The 17,105-nt window shown below is 58.9% G+C and overlaps 1 pseudogene; it reads left to right on the top strand.

The window, feature by feature from the left end:
* The first annotated feature begins 2,635 nt into the window (after positions 1–2,635).
* Positions 2,636–15,611, top strand: LOC140904654 (syntaxin-binding protein 2-like; annotated as a pseudogene).
* Positions 15,612–17,105: the final 1,494 nt, after the last annotated feature.

Raw genomic sequence — 17,105 nt, 5'->3', positions numbered from 1 at the left:
GCCACCTGACTCCGGCTCACAGGGCTCGAGCTGAGCAGCTGTTTATTTGTGGTGCAGACGTTCTGGCTTGGGCTGGAGCCCGAGCTCTGGGAACCTCCCACCTCGCATCGTCCTAGAGTCGAAGCTCCAGCCTGAGCCCCAAAGGCTACACCGCAGCTAAACAGCCCCTTAGCCCGAGCCCCGGGAGCTGGAGTCAGCTGGCCTGGGCCAGCCACAGGTGTGTAATTGAAAATCAGCCCCCAGCCGTCTCTGGGTGGGCACCAAAACCTGAAGCATCCAGTGCTGGCCATTTACTCCCTACTGAATCCCTGGACCTGAACTCCATGGGCGAAGCCACATTGCCTGGCCTGCGTTTGGCTCTAGGCTACATCTACTGGGAGCCTAGCAGGTCCTCTAGGTTTGATGTATCGTGAGGGCAGCACCTGGCTCTGGGAAGGCTCAGTAATTGGATGAGTCTGTTCAATTACATGGATCTGCTTCTGGCCAGGTTGCCGCTTGCATTTTGCTTGGGTCTGTAAAACGAAATGAAATCAAAGTGGCTGGTGGAAGCAGCGCAATGAACATTTAAAAAGAATCAGTGGCAGAGCTAATAGTGGGCTGGGGGGCAACTGCCCCCCTCACCAGCCATTAGGTATACGTGTGGCGCCTTTTCAAGCCAATAGGTATAACTGAAGGTGGAACCACCAATGACCCAGCTGCCTCCTGGTTCCACCACGGCTCAAAATGTAGCTCCGCTGATGCTAAGAATCCAGAGTCTATTGAGCAGGAACATGGGACAGACAGCACCCTTGCTTGGAGAACCCATGCTTTGCAAAATGAGACATGGACTTTCATTCACCCTGCACTGAATTGCATCCACTTCTGGAGTGGAGTGTAGTAGCTGCATAACAACACATGGATTGCTCGCCCAGCACTGAAATACAAATACCTCTGGGGTGGAGCGCAGCAGCGTATCATAGAACATGAGGGTTGGAAGGGACCTCAGGAGATCATCTAGTCCAACCCCCTGCTCAAAGCAGCGACAATCCCCAGTTTTTGCCCCAGATCCCTAAATGGCTCCCCCTCAAGGATTGAACTCACAACCCTAGGTTTAGCAGGTCAATGCTCAAACCACTGAGCTATCCCTCCCCCCCCACATCACAATACAGGGATCACTCACCTGGCATTGAAATGCAGACAGCTCTGGATGGAGCATAGCTGATGTGCAACAGCACTCAACAACACTACACAGGGATCACCCACCCAGCACTGAAATGATGCCACCTCTGGGGTAGGAATGCAGCAGCTGTTCAACAGCCACAGAGCGACACTACTCACAGTTTAGAGCAGGATGTGAAGAAGACTCTCACTTCCATTCGAAAGCTCTGGGGGAGTTCACAGAAACAGACCATGCTGTTAACCTGAGCTGAACAGCAGCCAGGACACAATAAATTGGGTCTGCACTGCGGGTAACCAGACAACAGCTCTGCCATGAGGGATTCGTTCTGATTAATGGAGGGAGGGATGGGGCAGGGAGCCAGTCAAGCTTGGGGAACTAATTCCTTCTCCAGGATGCTTTGCTCCAGGATCTTAGAGCCCAGGCTCTATGGACATTAATTCCTGCACCACCCAGCCGGAAGGGAAGGGCTGGGGCAGGTCTTTGTGCTCCACATGTCACAGGAGGACAAGGCAGAACAAACCATGTCACAGAATGAATCAGTTGCATCGCCTGGACTAGAACCCAGGAATCCTACCTGCCAGCTCTCTGCTCTAACCATTAGACCCCACTCCGCTCGCAGTCAGGATAGACCCCAGGAGTCCTGATTCCTAGACACACACACACACACACACGTTTCTCTAACCCAGTGGTTCTCAACCAGGGTTACGGGTGCCCCTGGGGGTACGCAGAGGTCTTCCGGGGGTACACCAACAGGCTACACAAAAAGTTTTAGCAAAGCCAGGTCCATTCGACCTGCTCCTGTTCCTGGGTACAACACGGGGCCTGGCTGAGGGGGGCTGGGTGCAGGTGGGCGAGGGGCCTGACCGAGGGGGGAGGTGCGTGGGGGGGGGCGAGGGGCACTGCTGACGGGGGGACACTGGTTGGAGGGGGGACTTGCAGCTCACTGGGGGGCCCTGACTGGAGTGGGCTGAGGCCCCACTACCCCAACCCAGTCCTCGCTTTAACCCTGCCCGAGGCCCCCGCCTCCCTCTGCGCCCCACATGACCAGGTGGGGGTTCAGTGGGGACCTGCGTGGCCCTGTCACTGGGCGCCCGCCCCTTGGTGCCCAGGCCCAGCCCTCGCAGCGCCAGAAGTGGGGGGCTGCGGCGTTCGGCCGTCTTCAGCCTTGCAGACATCGACCCGCCAGCACCCCAGTTGCTTTATACTGAAATCAGTCACTGGGGGGGCTGGGCCCGTCCATCAGTGACACAAGGGGGGGCCGGGCCCATCCACCAGTGACTGATTTCAGCGTCACTAGGGGCCATCGTCCAGCGTCACAGACACTCCCCAGAGCATGGCAGGGAGAGGCCAGGGCGTGCCCAAGGACAGGAGCAGAGCCGGGGCAGGACCCAGGAGTCCTGACTCCAGCCCCACCCCGCACACAGCTGAGTCCTACTTCTACCCACAGGGCTCGAGGGGACGTGGCAAGAGGCGGAGATGGCCCCGTCCGGACTGAAGGCGGTGGTGCGCAAGAGTGAGTGCGGAGCCGGGGGGTCTGAGTGTGGAGCCGGTCGGGGGCAGGGTCTGGTTGGGTGTGGGTCTGGGGGGGCAGGGCCCAGTTGGGGAGCCCTGGGAGGGGTGCTCCTGGGTGTGTCTCACCCTCGGGGAGGATTAGGAGTCAGTCGGAGCAGAGAGCTCCCCCCCGCCTGCCTGTCACACACCAGGAAGGGGAGGAGGCTGTCTGCCCCACCCCCAAGGGCTGCCCCCTCCCATAGGAGCTGCATTTTGTGGGGGCGTCATCGTCGTCATCTCTTTCCATCAGGATGACTCCCACCAGGGCCAGTGCAAGGATATTTTGTGCACTAGGCGAAACTTCCACCTTGCACATTCCCCCCCCCCCCACCCCCGACAACCTCTGAAAACTAGTAAAGTTAGCATTATAAACAGCCTGTCAGAACGGGTAACGGCTGCGCGCAAGGAGAAAAATGACGTCATAGCCACTTCGTAACATAGTAAAGCAGTACACTTCTGCCCGGCCCCAACACAGAGCTGGCGTAGGCTATAGCTGTAATGTAGGAGAGATCAAGGTAAAGCCTTACACTTCAGAAGCCCAACCCACTTCTGTTACTTCAGAAGCCCAACCCACTGCTGAATCTCCAGCCCAGGCTGCAGTGGACGGGGCCTGTGGCTAAATCCAGACCACAGACCTGGGGTTTAAAAGACCCTTGCAAAGTGGATTCAGTTCTGATGTTCCATGGTTGCCCCCAGAACTGGGACAGAGCAAAAGTGGCCCACAGCTCAGGACGGCCGGTGGTGCTAATAACCCTTAGCTCTTCTCTTAGCTTTTCCTCACTAAATCGCACAATTAGGAGGGCCTGACATGTGACTTCTGAATACTTGGGGTGGGCCATACTGCCCTGGTTCAAGAGGGGTCTCTGAACAGGAATAGCAGGGGGCTGCGGGTCAGGAGTGAAGGGCATCTGAGAGCTGTGAGGGGGGGAACCCAGGACTGGAATAGCTGCGGGTCAGGAGTGAGGGGCACTGGTGGAGCTGGGAATGGGGGGGGGTAAGCAAAGGGCTGGGATAGCAGGGGGCTGCAGTCAGGAGTGAGGGGCATCTGCAGAGCCGTGAGGCAGGGATCCCAGGACTGGAATAGCTGCAGGTCAGGAGTGAGGCAGAGCTGGTGGGGGACAGACCAGGGCTAGCATAGCAGGGGGCTGTGGACAGGAGTGAGGGGCACTGGCGGAGCTGGGAGTGGGTGGGAGCCAGGGCTGGGATAGCAAGGGCTCCAGTCAGTAGTGAGGGGCACTGGCACAGCTGGTGGGGGCAGTCCAGGGCTGGCGTGGGGAGGGGGGGGTGTAGCTGCAGTTCAGGGTCGAAATGCGTGGAGAAAGCAGGTTTGTGTCTGCCTTCGCCATGTCTAGATCCCGTCTGTGCTGCCAGCCCCTTACCGTGCACTCGAGCCCCACGTGCCCCAGTGAACGGGGCGTCCGCATGCCGCAGGTGTAAAGGACTGCAGGAAAGCAGCAGGGAGGCCAGCGCGTCCTGGTGCAGAATAGCCCCTGGAGCCTCATTAGGACCAAGCAGCCAAGTCCTGATGGGCTAGAGGTGGGGTAGGGAGAGGCATTGCTTGAGTTATGGGGGAAACATAGTGTGTTGGGCAGTGCACTCACGCACACCAGCTACCGGGAGTGGGAGTGAGAGTGAGAGCACAGGTCAGGGTCTCGGGGCTATTGCCCTACGGGGCCAGCCAGAATCAGGTGCTTCATAGGGGTAAAACAAACAGATGTATTATGGTAGCACCCAGGAGTCCCAGTCATGGACCAAGGCCCCATTTTGCAAGGCGTTGTACATTATTCATTAGGTGTATTACAGTGGTGCCCAGGAGCGCCAGTCATCACCAACAAAAAGATGGTGCTTGGCCCGAAGAGCTGACTATCTAATTGCTTAGCTGGGCTGTGGAAGGTGCCCAGGAGACAGGCCAGCAGTTCCCTGAGTGGGGCATGCCTTGGAGGGGTTCTATGTGCAGGACTCAGAATTTGAAGTCTTTGTTGTGTTGCTGTCCCCCATACACAGTGAGGGTCCCTGGATCCCCTCCAGTCAAGAGGTGCTGGACAGGATCTGTTTTCTTCCTGCACGGGGCCAGATCCTTAGTTCAGCTGCGCTCGTATCCAGCCTGGCAGAAAGGAAGGGGGATCAGACCCATGGCCCATCTAGCCTGTCACCCCACCACGATCGCTGACTGGGGGCTCTGCTAGGAGCACAACACTATCTGGCCTGAAAGCAGCCTCTGAGCCACTTCCCCGAGGCGTCCTTCCACCAGCCAGTGGGTCCTGGCTCAGGGCACAGCCGTCCCGTCTGAGCCCCACCACTAATCCCCGTCTCTTTCCCTCGCAGAGATCCTCAGCGTTGTCCTCGTGAAGAAGGAAAGAGAATGGAAGGTAAGGAGGCCGAACCTGTTGCCCTGGTGTCCCCCTGGGGATATGCTGTATCCATATATCATGCTCCTCCCCCTCCAGCCTCTTGAGATTCATTAGGAACCTGAGCTTTTCCAGGCTGGATCAGATCCCTGCTCTGTCTAGCCCATCATCCGTCCCCAGCTAGGCTTGGGTATGTCTGCCTTCCCACCGCGCTGGATCAGACCCAGCTTGTCCAGCTAGCCCCATATCTCCCCCACACACACACACCGGATCAGACCACTGGGACCAGTGAATCAGCCTGGGTGGGAGGAGGAGCAGGAGAGTGCCAAGCATGGGGCAGTATGCACCATTGGCCAGGCAGGTTATTGAGCCCCCGGCATGGACTGGGCCGGGGGATGTGGAGCAGCGGGTTAGGCCGGTGCGGCAGAGGGAGCATTCGGCACGGCAGGAAGGTGGTGGAGATGTTGGGCCAATGGCCTACAGGGCTTTCCTAGGGGAACACGGAGACTCCCCTTGTTCCATTTCTCTGTGCGCAGCACAACGTCAGGATGGGAATGGGGCCAGTAGGGGCTCCCTAGGAGGCTGCTTCCCCGGAGCTGGGCTTCATGTTCTTTGCCACGTGAGGCACAGACTGTCCCCCAGACCTCTCCGCAGTGCAATCCTGTGGGGATTGGATGGGCAGGTGCAGCAGGCGGAGAGAGGCGACCTCAGCTGAGACTCAAAGCGAAGGAGACTCGATGAGGCAGAGGCTCAGGGAGCAGGGGCTGTTGGGGAGGAGGCTCCTGCATCTGCAGCAGCAAGGTGAGTGGAGGGAGACCAGGGGCAGGGGGCGCTGGCAGAGCAGGGTGAAGCCCAGAACCCGCAGGGGCTGCCCGCGGAGGGAGCGCTGTAGGAGAGGACTGCAAGCTGGGGCCTGGGGCTTGGGACAGGGCAGCCAGGTTCTCACCTGTCACAATGGCTGGTCGAGGGGTCTGAACAGGTTCCAAACACCCTGCCAGGCTAGCTGGCGTGGCGAAGCTGCAGGTGCCCAGCATGGCGCCCGGGGAGGGAGGGGGCCCTGATGGTAGTTGCCTGGGATTGCTGCTCGGCCGGCTGTTCCCTGGGCACTGCTCAGAGCCCACTTAGTTCAGCAGCAAGGCAATGCCAGGCCCCATCTGTGGCCGGGCATGGACACTTCTGTGGCAGCGAGAGACATGACTGGGCCCTAAGGATGTCCCGGGCACATGGGGACAAGCCCTGCTCCAGGTGGGGAGGGAGCCCAGAGCCAGGGGGGTAAAAACCAGCCCACCTCCTGATGGCATCATGCTAGGCCCTGAGTCCCCAGGGGCTGGGCATGGGCTGGGCCATTTGAGCAGCAGGGAGGGGCCTCGGCAGGTGCTGACACACCCTTTCTTCCCCCTTTGCAGTCGGTGCAGGCTTTGATCAATGACTTCCAGGGCACCCCCACCTTCAACTACAAGGCAGTTCACGTCTTCTTCCTCAGCCGTGAGTATCGGGGGTCGGGGGATCCCCCAGCTGGGAGCCTGGACAGCGGCACACTGGAGCCTGGGGGTGGGGGAGACTCTCTCTGCCGGCAGGCCAGTGCGCAGCACCCTGATTATGCTCTGCCCTCCTGCAGGGGATGCAGCCCCAGCAGGCCAGACCGAATGAGGTCAGGCTTGACAAAGCCCTGGCTGAGATGATTTAACTGGGAATTGGTCCTGCTTCGAGCAGGGGGTTGGACTAGATGACCTTCTGGGGTCCCTTCCAACCCTGATATTCTATGATTCTATGACGCCACCTATCCCTTCCCCCCCTTCTCCCCCACGGGCCTGCCTCCAGCCAGCACGGCTCACAGACACCTGCAGCATGTGCCCAGAAAGGAGGCCTCTGGCTACCATTCCCAGCATGCATTGCTCCATCAGTCCCAACTCGGTGGGGGGATGGGACAGCACCAGAATACCCAGTGTGTCAGGGTCAGATCTGCTTCTCCCCATTACAGCGGCAGGGGGAGCCCAAGTCCCTGTTCCTCCTTGTGCATCATCCTATGTTGTACACTCTGGTCACTCAGCCCTGCCGGGGGGCTGAGAGCAGGGTGTGAGACAGGGGCTGCGTAGGAGAGATTGTGGCTCCCCCTCGCTGCTGATGCTGCAGAAGGCAAGAACCCGGCATGACTCTGGTTCGGGGGGGCTGGACTCATCGTTGACTCCTGTGTGGCCCTGCTGGCTCGCCCAGGTTCCCCACAGGCGTGCAGCACTACTGCCCCTGCTGTGCCCGGTCTGGCCCCGTCCGTGGGGGCTGGTGCTGTGCTGGGGGTCCTGAGCCCTGTGCCTGTCACTCCCACCCACTGCCTCTGCCTTGCAGCCTGTCCTGAGCCTCTGTTCAAGGAGCTGAGGAAGTCACGGATCACCAAGGTCATCAAAACCCTCAAGGAGATCAACATGGCCTTCCTGCCTTACGAGAGCCGGGTGAGGGGTGGCCGGGCTTTGGAGGAGCAGGTCCGCGCGGCGGATGGTGACGTACGACACCCCACCCTTAGTGGTTCATGTGGCTTGGCGGGGGAACCTTTCCCTTCTAGGGCCCCGGGTTTGACGCCAGCACAGGGCAGCAGGGACTAGCTGGCTGCTCACACCCTGTGAGACCTGGAATCGCTGGCTTGCACCTGGTGGGGATGGTAGATGTATGGGGGAGGAGGGCCCTGCCTCCCTGGCTTTACCAGCTCTTACTGGTGGTTTATACTAGGCCTGCAAGACAGCCCGATACTCTACACGCCTGCCCTTTACCCAACCACCCCATCCCCTCCTTGTGTCATCAGTGGATTTCCCCCCTCCTGCCCCTGAGGGGCAGGACTGGGGTGTCAGCCCCATTGCATTGATGGGGAAACTGAGGCACAGAGAGACATGAGCCTGGTCTACATACAAAAGCTTTGTTGGTATGGGTTTGTTACGGGGACATGAGAGAAAAAATCCCCCTGTAACTGATGCAGCTGTGGTGGCAGAGCCCCTGGGTAGGTGCCGTTACGCTGGCAAAGCAGTCCTTTCGCCACTCTAGCTGATTTCATCTGGGGTACCGGTGCCAGCTGTGCCAAGAGAAGCTTTGGCTGGTAGAAGCTGAGTGTCCGTCAGGAGGCTATGCTGGCTCACCCGTCCCGTTGCGCCAGCAAACCCTTCATGGGCCGATACTATTTATTGGTGTCCAAGCACGTTTGTCCCCATGGCTCGTTCTGTTCGGCCAGTGAAATAAGCGACAGCGGCAGACGCGCCTTGATGCCGGGTTTGCCCGTGGCTATGCTGGGGCTTTCGCCAGACGAGAAGCGTCGCCAAGCCCCTTCCCCCAACATTGAGGACACCTGGGAGTCTGCAGCCAAGTAAGGACCTGAACCTGGGGCATCTTTATCCCAGGCTGGTACATGAATCTCTGGCTCGCTATCCCTCTACCACAACAGGAGTGGCACTGGCAAAGGGATCTCTTCCTCACTAGGGGCTCGCTACAGCTCCACCAGGCTGGCCTGATCCAACAGCGCGTCTATGGGGCACAGCTGGCCTGGCTGCAAGCAGTTGGCACTGGGGTCTGATCTCTGCTCTCCCCTGTCCCCAAGGTGTACTCCCTGGACAGGCCATAGAGCTTCCACAACTGGTTCAGCCCCTACCGCTTTTTCGAAAAGAACAAGCAGATGGAGAATCTGGCAGAGCAGATTGCCACATTGTGTGAAACCCTGGAGGAGTATCCAGCCATCCACTACAGGAAGTGAGTGTGCCCAGGGGAAAGGGTACCCAGGTATCCCCTATAGGAAGTGAGTGTGCCATGGAGAAGTACCCAGCCATCCTCTACAGGAAGTGAGTGTGCCCAAAGGGCGAGGGTACCTGGTTACCTCCTACAGGAAGTGCATGTGCCCCTGGGGGAGGAGCTGTTTCTGACCCACAGGGTTTGTCTTTGCTGCAGGGACCATGAAGATAACTTCCACTTGGTGCACGCTGTGCTGGCCAAACTCAAGGCGTTCAAGGCATACGAGCCCAGCATGGGAGAGGTGAGCGAGCTGTGCTGGCCACGCCCTTGCCATGGGACAGAGCCGCGGGGGAGCACATGAGAAGTAGAAGGAGGGAGGAGTGATTTAGAACCTGCTCGGAGATCCTGGCGGGGGGAGGGGTGGGGTCTAGACACCCTTGGAGATCCTGAGGGGTTGGCAGAACAATAGCATTCCCTGTGTGGCTGGATTAATGGCCACAGCCCTTCTGGGCAAGTCACCTCCCCTATTTACCCCTCAGTTTCCACATCTGTAAAAGGGAGATAATGCTACCAATCTCGGGCAGGGGGGCCCCCTCTGGGATAGCTGGCTCCCATGGCACAGATGCTCTGTAACTCACAGCTGGCAGTACAGGCCTGCCTCCAGAGGGGAGCCTGGCACACACCTGGCTGCCCAAACCATCTACCCAGGGAAGAGACTGACAGCATGCTTGTTAACCACCGGAGCTACTTGCTGCAGCAGAGCTGGCTCCAGCCTGCAGCCCCAGTCTGATCTGGGCTATTCTCAGGAGCTGATAGCGGCACTGGGGAGGGAAAATCCTGCTCTGTGCACACCCTGCTGCTGTGACTCCCGTTGAGTCCCCCCAGGGATATTCCTGAGGCTCTTGCCAAGCCTCCCTGTCACAGGTGAAAGCACTATCCCCATGTTACACGGGGGAAACTGAGGCATGGAGCAGCATGCCAGGAGTAGGTGGCAGAGGCAGGAATAGGAATAGCCCAGATCAGGGGGACGGGGGCTCCCATTGCACTGCCAGGGGGAACTAGAGAGACCCCTGACCCCAGCGCCCGAGAGAACCTGTTGAGGGAGGAGCAGCAAGAACCTAAATTCGATCATTAACTGTGTGGGGTTCAGTGGGTTAGAGCGGATGGTTCTGGGAGCCAGGACTCCTGGGTTTTATGCTCAGCTCTGGGAGGGCAGTGGGGTCTAGTGGGATAGAGGGGGCCTGGGAGCCAGGACTCCTGGGTTTACCCCCAGCTCTGAGAGGGGTGGGAAGAGCAGGATCTCAGGATTTGATCGGGGAACTAGGACTCCTGGGGCCACGGACTCGTGTGCCTGGGCTGTGGGTGCGTCCCAGGGGTGCTAGGGCTGACCTGTCTGTCCCCGTGCAGGTGTGGACAAGGAGAACCTCACCAAGCTGATCCAGCATGCCAACATCCAGCAGCAGAGAGACATCATCCACAACATGCTGTTCCTGGGCATCTCTCTCACGCCTGGGGTAAGGGACTGGAGCCAGGGGCCAGCAGCTGTACTCATGCCAGGGGGCAGATCTGTGCTGCACAGGGGAGCCCAGGCCATCCTGGAGGTGCCGCCCTATGGCAGTGACCTACTCCCAGCACAGAGGTGGCCTCTGTCCCTGTACAGTGGGGTGACGCCCTCCCCATAGGAGGGTGACCCCGAGTTACTCCCCATCTGGGGTGACTTCTTCTGCCCTGGCAGAGGATACTGGGAGTCAGGACCTCAGATCGCCAGCGAGCTGGAGCTGGTGACCACTGCTTGGGGTGGCCATGCGGCGAATGAGGGGAAGCAGCTCTGTTCTCCCATCAGTCTCTCTCTCTCTCTCTCTCTCTCTCACTCAGTGATCCATTCTGTTTTCTCTGCCTCTCCCCTGCCAGCCTGGCTGGCGCGACTCAGGTAGGCCACGCTCTCCCTGTCTGCCCCCGTTCCCAGCCCGCACCTCCTCCCTGCTGCCTCTCACCCCCTCTCCCTTCCTCCCCCAGAGCAGGCAGCTGCGACCGAAGAGGAAAGCGCGGCTGGAGTCCAGCTACCAGCTCTCCCACTGGATCCCCATGCTCAAGGACATCATGGAGGTACCGGGCCATCTGCTTCCTGGCCTTGGGGACTGGGGTCACACCTGGCAGGCTGGGCCCAAGGGGGTGGTTTGGGGGCAGCCATGTGTAGAGCCCTGCATATCCGTGCCCCATTTCTGCGGATAGTGGATTGGCTGCAGATACAACCGTGCAGGGCTGTACTCCCCAGCAGTGCCTGGCCCGCGGCATCTGGCTCAGGCAGCCCGGGGGACGCAGGGCACTCGGGGCCGCCGGCCCACAGCCAGTGGCTAGGCAACACGTCGGAGTTGGGGCTGTCCGGCACCCACTCGCCCCACCGCGCGGCTTCCTGTCCAGCAGCTCGAGCAGCACCAGTGTCCCCACCAGCTCCTGAGCAGCAGGATTTGGGATTGGAGAGGGTGAGGCCCCGGCACCCCACCCCTCCACCCCACTGTGATGCAACATGCTCTGCTGCTGCCGTGTACACTCGTGACCCCCCAGGAGCGGCACGTGATGAGAAACCCCTTCCCCCCCCAGCCCCCACCCCCTCCACACTGCCCCTTCTCCTCAAGACCCCGCCCCCACACTGCCCCTTCTCGAGACCCCGCCCCCTCCAAGCTGCCCCTTCTCCTAGAGACCCTGCCCCCTCCACACTGCCTCTTCCCTGCAAGACCCCTTCCCCACCCTCGCTAGCTGCTGCCGGTGTGGATGCGGATACAGGTAAAAGGCGGCTTGTGGATCGCAGGCTGATGCACATCCACATTTTTGTATCTGCGCAGGGCTCTAGCCATGTGAGGGGCTCATCAGCGAGTCCTCTCCTGCTGCCATCCTTAGGGGTCTTAAATCATAGACACGAGTGCAGGGGAGTTGTCTTACCCGGTGCTGAGATGCTGCCAGCTCTGGGGTGGGGTATGGGCAGTATATACAGGGGTTCCTCACCAGGGCTGAATTCTTCCTAAGGAGTGGCAGGCAGCTGTTAACAGCCGCCCAGCAGCGCTGCCCAAGAGTCTAGGGCAGGAGGTGATCAGTGTGTGGGGCTGGAAGTGCAGAGGATCCAGGCAGCACACTGTCGTGACTGGCACTGGAATCTGAATGGCTGGCAGGGTCCTTGGTCTAACCTCCAGTGAGGAGCAGCTGTGTGACGTTCATCTAAAGGATGAACTCCTGCAGCACAGTACTGGTCACTGACTGACCGGGGAGAGCACCCCCTGCAGAGCCCCCTGCCCACTCCCTGGGGTCATAGAGCACCCTCTGCTGACTCACTCGCACCTCCCAGCACCCAGTGGCTTTTCCTTAGAGGTCTCCTATCCAAGCACTGCCTGGGCCCAAACCTGCTTAGCTTGTGAAAGGTGACATGGTCACTCCTTCCCCCCACCCTTACTGGGGGCTGAGCCCCTCATCACCCAGTCCTGTGGGGCACTCCTCAAGGGGGTGGGGGGCACACTTAGTTGCCTTCAACCTACTGGCTTGGGGCTCCTCCAGGCCAAGAATTAACCCCCCGACCAGAGCTCCTGTCCCTGGCAGATCAGAGGTGGGAGGCTCCCAGGCCCCTGTTCCAGCATTGTGATGGTTCCTCCTGTGGGATTTTGGGGCAGATAGTTGCAGTAACCTCAGTCCCATGCATAATCCAATCAGGGGCGCCCCCTTCTGCGCCAGCCACAGCTTGGCAGGCCTTAAGCTTCCCTGTACAAGTCAAAGCAGCGGACTAATGTAAAAGCCCCTATTATGTGGCATTAGGATGTATCATAGCCTGGGCCCCCTGCGTGGCTGGGACACACCTCGTGGAGCAAGAGGCAGGGCCTGGATCTGCCCGCAGCAGGGAAGGGGCACTGAGGGCAGCCCCCTGCCTCCCCCACCCCAAGTGAGGGGCCCTGGATCCGGCTGCAGGAGGTCTCTGCCCTCCCCATAACGGTGGATGGGTAGGCAGGTCACAGCAGGGCACTGAGCAGCTGAGGGGGATGTGGAGAGTTGGGGGCATCACTGGAGGAGTCAGCGTGCTCTTTGCTGGCTCCCCATGCCCCACCCTGGAAAGTGGGCCCCAGGCTGCTCCCCCCCAGGGACTGTCAATCATTGAGTGAGGAGCCATCTCAGCCCCTCCGCCCCAATGGGGCCTGGCTTGGCCACCAGGTCAGAGGTTCCTGCTGCTTGGCCCCTGCTGATCTGTCCTCCCCTGCCAGGACATCCTTGAGGACAAACTGGACAAGAGTCTGTGGCCCTTCGTGTCAGACCCGGTCCCTACCACCAGCTCCCAGGCTGCTGTCAGGTAAGGCTGAGCCTGGCTGGGCTGTGGACAGCAGAGCCCTGACACACACACCCCAGGGTGTGGGAGCCTCTGTGCCTGGGAGTGCATGGCCAGGGCCCTGTCCTCTGCAGGGGAGGGGGTGCCCAAGAGCCTGGAGCCCTGGACCCCTCTTACCGTGTCCCCCACGCCCCAGCAGTCCCTCAACACACCAGGGTCCAGGATAGAGGAAAGGGACTGGATGAGCTTTAGACAGCACCCCCAGCCCAGGGCAGGTGCCACCCTCCCCTACTCCCTTCTGCCTCCCATCCTCCTCCAGGCCCTGCCCTTCCATGCGGCATTCCCTCAGCGAGCCCCTAGTATCCACACTGCCCCTCTCTCCCCCCAGCCCCCGCTTTGGGCAGTGCCCACCCCTACACCTGGCATTCCCTCAGCGAGCCCCTGGTATCCACACTGCCCCTCTCTCCCCCAGCTCCCGCTTCAGGCATTGGCACAAGAACAAGCCAGCGACTGAGTACCAGATGGGCCCGCGCCTCATCATCTACGTGCTGGGTGGGGTGTCCATGTCTGAGATGCGCTGCGCCTACGAATTGACCCCGGCCACCAGGGGCAAGTGGGAGGTGGTGATCGGTGAGTAGGGCGAGTCCTGGGGGGAAGGGTGGCTGGAATGCCCAGGTCAGGGACAGTTGGGACCCCCTGGGTGGGGGAGACCCTAAAACTGCCTGCCCAGCACCCACAGGGGGCCCATGCTACCCTCTGTCCTCCCGCACCCAGGGGTCTGGGAACAGATGTGCTTGTCCCACAAGGCCTGTATCTAGCCACCTGATCTCCTGGCCGCTGGCTCCCCAAGCCTCTCATTGCCCAGGGACCATGTGTGGGGGCCCAGTCAGACACCCCCAGTAACTCCCATAGGGATATGGCTCACCCCCTGCACACACCCCTCGAAGACCCAAGGGTGAGGAACACTGTCAGCGCGTGGATACTTGCCTGGCTGTGCAGGGTACAGCGGCACGAGGGGTGCGGTGCCAGGCCACAGTGTAGGCATATTCCAATATTTGTGATTCTGTTCATAAGAAATTGTAAACCTGCAATATTGATTTATAATATTTATTAAATCTGCATTTATAATTCTTCTTTTTGACATAATTGTAAATCTGCAATATTGATTTACAATTCTGTATTAAAGCTTGCAAACCGTACCTTGCAAACCGCTCAATTGGCTTTGCTTTCTCTAAATTGATACTTTCTCTCACTTGTTATTAAGATGGACGCTTGGAAAACCAAACCGCTCATATTGACTCTGAATTGATACTTTCTCACTTGTTATTAAGATGGACGCTTGTAAAACTAAACGGCTTAATTGACTCTGCTTTCTCTGTATTGGCGCTTTCCATTGATTGTAATGGAGATTGACATGCTTTTTAACTAACTTCACTTTATGTTCAATTGGCTCTACTTTGCAAACGGATACTTTGTAATGGAGATTGACATGCTTGTTTGTAACACCCATGAAGAACCGCGAATTGGAGCGGCGCTCATAGAAATGTCACATAGAGACTCCCACCTTCTATAGTTTGGATCAGGAATGTTAAAAAAACGGGGAGTCTCAAATAAATAACACCTTTGTATAATAAAAGAAAGGCAATACCGAAGGAATGTCAAGAGACAGGGAGTCTCAAATAAAATAACAATACTCGGTGAAATGAGAAATGTGGTTTTTTTATTAAAGTAAGGAATGTATGTGAATGAATGGTGGGTTTTGAATAAACAGGGAAGTGCCAGCCTAGGAATTTAACATCGATTGGCCGAAGAAGACGCCAGGTGGAGACAACCAGAGAACCCCACCGGAGGGCAAACTGGGATCCACCCGACCAATTCAAAGGATGAAGAAAGCTGATGAGCACCTGACAGCCGTCCTGGAGCAGTCATGACTAACAATATGACAAAGCAAATTCCACGGACTGGCATAGGAAGAAATTCCTATAAAAATGGACACTAAGGACTGAGAACTTTGAGTCTCCAGTTCTGCCACTACCCTTCAGGAGCATCGGATGCGCATCTGACATGGACTCGGCTCCACTCTCGTGTACAGGTTACCTGGCCGGTACCCTGTCACGAGCAACCTCTAGGCTGGTAACTATAAACCCCTATGCAGAACTGGTATGAATGAATGAATGAATGAATATATAGATATATATATAATTAAGTAAGGAATAAGTAACGATAGGACAGTGTGAGTTTTATATTTCTTTATTATATTTACAATAAATGTGGCATTTTGCCTTTTCCCTTTAATAAGATCCTGCTGGTTTTTATTTTATTGGTACAACAACAGGGGGTAGGAGAGAGTCCCTCCCCTCCTGCACTAGAGCAGGGTCCAGCTGCAAAAATGGGGGTGATGGTGATGCCAGCCTCATACCCGCGCCACTGTGCCGACCGCTGCCAACCACCTCTCTCTCCCCCAGGTTCCAGTCACATCCTGACCCCCAAGCGCTTCCTGGATGACATCCAAACCCTCAACCAGCTGGACCCCGAGGAGGCCTAGAGGCAGCCCCCTCCCCCCAGAGACTCTGCCCCCCACAGCTCCAGCTCGCTGTCCCCAGCTCCACCTCCTCTTCTCAACAAGGCACCTTCCCCCCTACTCCTGGCTGCGGTGTCAGTTCTTGGAGGGGGGGGGGGAATGACTCCTTGGCTGTTAGGGCAGAGGGCAGGCCAGGCTCCCTCCCTCTGGCACAGCCTCTAGGGCTGTCACCCTTTGTGCCCTGTGGCCACCCTGCCCCCGATGGGGTAGGGGCAGAGTCTGGCTCCATTATCTACCAGCTTCAGCCATTCCTACCTCCCCTGCCTGGGACCCAAAGCACAGCACCTCCCCCTCCCCCTCCTGTCAGCCCTCCGCTAGTGATGCGGGGCACGCAGAGGCTGCTACCACCATCTGGCTTTGGGGCGGTTGTGACCCAGCCACTGAGCCCCAAGCTGTGTCTGTCCAGTCTGCAAAGGATTAAAGAGAACCCCCCTTCTGCCCCCATATCATCCCCATTCACCGCCTTGGGGTGCTGGCCCAGCCCTGGTCCCTGCACCCCTCTCATCACAGCCTGGCACCCTGGCCTCTTGGCCCTGTCCCCCAGTGGGGACCTCGGCTCCCGAAGGGGGGAGGGGTCCTAGCAGGAGTTGCAGTCAGAGTGCCCAAGTAAGTGGGGGTGGAGCCAGGACTGCGTAGGAGGCGCGTCCAGGGTTGGTCAGCGGCAGGTAGGGTGACCAGATGTCCCGATTTTATAGGGAGAGTCCTGATATTCGGAGCTTTTTCTTATCTAGGCTCTTATTACCCCCCACCCCTTGTCCCTATTTTTCACACTTGCCGTCTGGTCACCCTAGCAGCAGGGCAGAGCGGGCTCGCCACCTGATGGGCCTGGATCAAATGCCCCTGCCCAGTGCAGACACCTCCCCACTGCCTTTCCCTGGGTATCAGAGCCACGCCCTGGGCACCTGGAGCCCCAGCTCCATCTGAGGCAGCCAGCTCCAGCCCCCTTGGGTCTGATCAAGCCCTGAGCCAAGCCTCACCCCCTGAATCCCACGGGCCCTAGAGATCCTCTCCCTCTTGCCTGCCAGGCGGGCTGTGCTGGGGCAAGCGCTGGCAGGAGTGATCCCAGGTAAAGGCAGTGACCTCCTTTACTGGGAGTGACCTCCAGGGGGTGGGGGGCGCAGGGGGAGAGTTTGTTTGTTCGCAGCTCTGAGCCCCTGCCCCTCCCCCACCCATTATCACAAAGTCAGTGCTGGCCCTGCCCCCGGCTACTGCCCTGCTGGGCATGTGCCTGGGCCAATGAAGTGCATTGCCAAAGGCTGGCCGAGGTCTCTGCTGCTGTTCACAGGCAGGGGAAGGGAGGGCACAGGGCGGGGCAGGTGGCTGAGGGCCCAGGGAGCGGGATCTCCCCAACTCCCCCTCCAGCCCTGCTGCAGGTCCCAGGCGTCCTGGCTCCGAGTCACCAGGCCAGCGCTGCCTCCCCGCACCCGGGAGCAGGGTGGGGCAGTGGCTGCTCCTTTC

Source organism: Lepidochelys kempii, chromosome 20 (genome assembly GCF_965140285.1).
Source record: "Lepidochelys kempii isolate rLepKem1 chromosome 20, rLepKem1.hap1, whole genome shotgun sequence".
NCBI classification, from domain to species: Eukaryota; Metazoa; Chordata; order Testudines; family Cheloniidae; genus Lepidochelys; species Lepidochelys kempii.
This window is presented reverse-complemented; position numbering and strand designations above follow the sequence as displayed.